We start from the raw sequence: 5,273 nt of genomic DNA on the forward strand, positions 1-5,273 counted from the left end.
GAAATGTGGGCAAGGATATGGAGAAATTGGAATTGTTGTGTGTCCTTGGTGGTTAGGTCAAATGATGGAACTGCTATATAAAATAGCATTGCATAAAACTAAAAATAGAATTCAAAAAAGTCCAGTGATTCCACTTTTGGGTGTACACTCAAAAGAATTGAAAGTAGGATCTTAAAGAGATACTTGTTTATTTGTATCCATGGCAATGTTATTTATCATAATCAAAAGGTGAAAGGATCCTAAATGTTCATTAGTGGAGGAATGGTTAAACATTAAATGTGGTATGCACACACAGTGGGATATTATTCAGTCTTAAGGGAAGAAAATTCTGACATAGGATACAACATGGATGACTCTTGAAGATTCTAAGAGAAATAAGTCACAAAAAGAGTGCTATTCAATGGAGATACATATGTGAGAAAACCAGAATATTCAAACTCATGGAGACAGAGAATAGAATGACATTTTTGAGGAGCTATAGACTACAGAAAAAACACATAGACAAAGTATTGAGACTTTTAGATATCTGTGATGGTATTTTGAAGCTTGTAAGTTAGTTGTTTTCCGAGGTATAATTTGTAGAGGAAAATTCATCTTTAATGGTATGCAATTGTGTAAATTTTGACAAATATAGATAATCATGTAACTATCACCAAAATGAAGACACAGAGCTTTCAAGTGTTTGCAGGTCCTTTTTTTATTCAGAGTAGTTGAACTAATATCACATTATTAATTCCTTAGTTTTAATACAAAATTTCTCATAATCATCTAAAATTATATTACAGAAATGCAGTTAGAAATTAACATTGTTAATTTTTAGCTTGCTTTTGAACACTAAATAACAATTTTTTGTTCACAAATATGTAACTGTAAGTAAAACCAGATTCAGATATACAATAAATGATTGGACATGTTTGTTTAAATTAGTATTTTTTTAAAATTCCTGACTATAGAGTTAAAAAGCAGAGGCACAGATTTGTGGAAAAGGAGATATTTCTGTGTGCTGTTTAATCAACTTTTACAATCTTTTCCTGGCCATTTGTTAATGATACATGGATGTAAAATCAGGAAGTGTTAAATCATGATAAAACCAAAGGAAGATGTGTGCTGAATTCACACCTTAACCCTTTGTTTTACTCTAGAAGCATATAAAATATTGAAACATTTTGTAAAAGAAATATCAGGAAGCTGAAATATGGGGAATGGTTTTAGAAAAATGGTGTAAAATATCCAAATGTAGTAAGAGATAGTGGTTAGTATGTATTACCCTTAAAATAATCCCAGCTCCCTTCAAACATTTCATCTCCTTCAAAGACGGGAAGGATCAGAGAACAGATGATAGTTAGCTGTTGCATAGTGGGAAAATGGATAAACCCACACAAGTACATTTATTATACATATTCCTTTTGAAAAATAATCATGAAAACAGAAAAAGAAAACTCTATATTAAATTAACTGTTCTGAGAAAATACAATGACAAGTTCTCTTGGTATTGCTTTCAGATGGGTGTGCCAAGTGCACACTTTCTGCTTGGTGAAAGTTTCAATGCATGCACAATTCCTTTCTTTCCAAAAAAACATGACAGTGAAATGAGAACTTTCATAATAATATGCCACAATGAAAATAAGAAAGAATCTCAGAAATAATAATTGGAAATATTGGAAAGGTCTTCATAGCCTGCAAGTCCAATTATAGTGAGAGGAAAAACTATAACTTCTAATAAATTATATATATTTTTTTCAAAGTTTCACAGGGAGAACCTTTGAGTAAAATGAAAGATAAAGCTCTGGGGGTCTATTTAAGTATTTCTTAGAAAAGTTAAATATACCACTAAACAGTCTATTTCTGTCTCTAGTGTAAAGAAACTGGAACTTCCCAAAATTCTCTGACTCTATGTCAAATCTAGTATCTTCCACCTCCCCTGCCTCCCTATATACCTGCAAGAGCCTTTCATGAACAAATGGCTTACATCTTTCCAAACATTATCCTTCAAAGCTGTCAATTAGATCATATTCTAAGAGTGCTAAGAAGGAATAGAAGCATTAGAGGATAAAGAGATGAAAGTATGAAAATAGCAAATTATAACAGATGAGAGCACTGAACTGTGTTGTGAGAGCACACGCACAGTTCATGTGATTGAGAAAGAATAAGAGAACCACACATATCAACGGCTTCAGAAACTCACATTATCTTTTTCTTTACTATCAATATTAATGAAAGACTTAGTCGGTAGCTTTATAAAGAATGGGTGAATTGGGGAGAACCAAGCACTGGGTAGAATAGATTTCTGTCATTCTTATGTTCCACCTTTAAAACAAATGACCAACAATAACATCACCTATATCTCCATTAGTCTTTCTTTAAATTTGCTATTAATTTTAAGCTCATACTTATATGGCTATTATGTCTTAGTTCAAGAATACAGTGATAAATATTACAGATATATTAATTTACAGATGTTAACTGAGCAATACTTATCCAAATGCCATCTAAAAATAGTCTTTTACTGTACTGTTGCACAAAATTTTGGAAAACACCAAGGTAGATAAATTGATTTTTTTTTTAAATTTAGTAATTAGTACCTATTATGTATAAACCCTTTGCTAGGCACTGGTATATATAGGTTAATTGAGAATTATCTTAGTTCTTGGAGCACTGAACGTCCAGTAGGGAAGAAAATTCATATTATCTGATTAGGCCACATCATTCCAAGGACCACTTTTTTTCACAGAGATTCTATGATGCTCTGCATGTATGAAGCAAGTGGGAAGCCAGTCCTACACAACAGGTGGAATACTTGACTTCTCAGTTATCTCTGGAAGGACTTAACATTCATCAGATATTCAAGAACTTGAAAGAGCAATTTAAAAAAAAGAAACCTTCTTTCCCAGAACATATTATAAATCTATTAGATATATCGAAATAAAAGGTCACTGAGTCAAGTGAGCCAGGCAGTTTATATCCAAGAACAATATTTGTAGTTATGAATGTAATGAAATCTTTTGCTTCAAGAATTAATTTCCCCAATGTATAGTTGGCTGAATAATTGGTTCAGTGAATACAGAAGAGATTTCTTATTTCTCAAAAGCAATACTGGCCCTTGCTCATTTGGAGGCACCTGCCTTTTTGTGGGATGGCACATGCCATGCTCCTATTAAGCAAATTGAGCTTGCAAAATTTACCTGTTAGTGGCAGAGATACGGGAGACATACTGTCATTCAGCATCAATTCAGAATTTTGTACCAAATGTTCTTGTCATCAAAAGCTCTGTACATGAGTCCTCACATGGCCAGAGCTTTGGTTCTGATGTCACTGTCAAGTTATATTGTTTAAGACAAAGGAGATCCTGATATTTAAACCCTGGTATGTACCACAGCTTAAATTTAGAAATGTCCTCTCTGTCATCTAAAAGATTGTCTTTGAAAAGTACTGTCTCTACATTTTTAACTTAAGGAAGGCACAGGGAGAAGCTTCTTGTTTTGGTTCTATCAACCTCCTTTGTAACCACAGATCTGTAACTTCAAGTGTCCTTACAAGGACAAAGTCAAATAAGTGTTTTCCCAAGGAAAATCTACAGTGAAGACTAGCGGTGGTGTCAAGATTAGAAGGAAAAATTCTGTCTCATTTGCTGTCTTCACCTTGCCACCCTCAGGAGAACAACACTAAAAAAAAAAAAAAAAAATAGAAACTATCACTCCATTTTATTCTTATATCTGAGAATCCTTTTGGCAATAATAAAAAAAAAAAGAGTAGAAACGTCTACATTGTGATGGGGTGGGGGAATCAACTTTGTAATCAAATGATCTGAAGTTTGAACTTTGTTAGCCTTCCGAGGTTGGTGAAGGTGATTGACTTACCCGTTCTAAGTCTTTTAATTTGAAAACAAGTAAAATAATATTTTATCGGTTGTCCTTGATATATGCTTGATAAAGTACTTGATATCTTTCACGTGTTTGACAGTGACTTTACTGTCAACATTGTCATCATCTGTTATGGAGAGATGGTGTGCTCATTCCATTGGATCAAGTAGGACACTAATTTATGCTCGTGGCAAGGCAGGGGATGGAGGTCACAGTTTTGAGGACCTCCTTACTCACTGACAGGTAGCCCTCCAATAAAACTCAGGATCAGAATTTAAAGTTGAAAATGTTAAAGGGTATTAACACTAGCTACTTAATCTTGGATCTATTTAACTACCACATCACCTTTATCCTTTAGTTAATAATAATTACCTCCCACAGTGAGTATCATTTCATATCTGCTAATTTTTTAATTAGTTTTCTTTCTTTAACGCTGTTGATCCTGTTCTCACCTCTCAGAAAGGAATGAAATCTTCAGTGTCCAGAGTTTACAAGTGTTTTTAAAAGAACCAAATCAATTTATTAAAAACAAAACAAGCAAAAAACAACATCTCATACAGATGCCCAATGTGTAAAACAGATAAAAGTAAACTTGCTTTGTAGAAAGTTTGGTATCCTACCTCATATCCTTTGCTAGATCAAATATTCTGGTATTTTTCATTGATCTAATACATTCTTTTTTCTCATTTTTTTTGTAAAACCCACTAACATTTCCTATTAAGAATTATCTATCTTACCATTTATGTATTCCTGAGGAGGTCATCAGTCATATTGCCTCATCATCTGTCTTACCCAGCAAACAGCCCATCTTCATCAAGATTTGGTTATACAGGTGCCAGGGGAAAAATGGCCAAACTATTTGGTAATCCAAGGGGATAAGTTATTAGGCATAGAGTAGCTTGACATGAGAGAAGTTTTCTGAAAATAAACTCAGCAAATAGTCAAACAAATCCCAGTGGCATGATTTTACACAGATCTAGATGGATCCATGCCAAGAAACCCACATCCCAAATATTGATGCAATATTGGCATATTGTTAATTAATTGACAGTTCCTTTATTTATTCTGTAATAATCACTAAAGGACCCTTGACACCCTCTCCTTCATTTCCTTTCCTTCATCATCTTTTAGCTCAGACATGGATTCTACTTCATTGTAAAGTTACAATTTCCTATAATGACATGCATTCAATAAAAATGCATAAGATTTTTTTTTTTAGCCATCCATATGTCTTGTTTTCCAGAAAGAGAAGCTATTTATTTCCCTAAAATATTTGTTGTTCAGGAACCAAAAATATATATACAATTAACTGGCAATGATGGAGATTAATGTATTATACAAATATAGGGGAATATAATTACCATTCATTTCTTGAGATTACAAAACATAAATCATTTTAAAATTCACTCTCAG

This window comes from Marmota flaviventris, chromosome 18 (assembly GCF_047511675.1).
Source record: "Marmota flaviventris isolate mMarFla1 chromosome 18, mMarFla1.hap1, whole genome shotgun sequence".
NCBI lineage: Eukaryota > Metazoa > Chordata > Mammalia > Rodentia > Sciuridae > Marmota > Marmota flaviventris.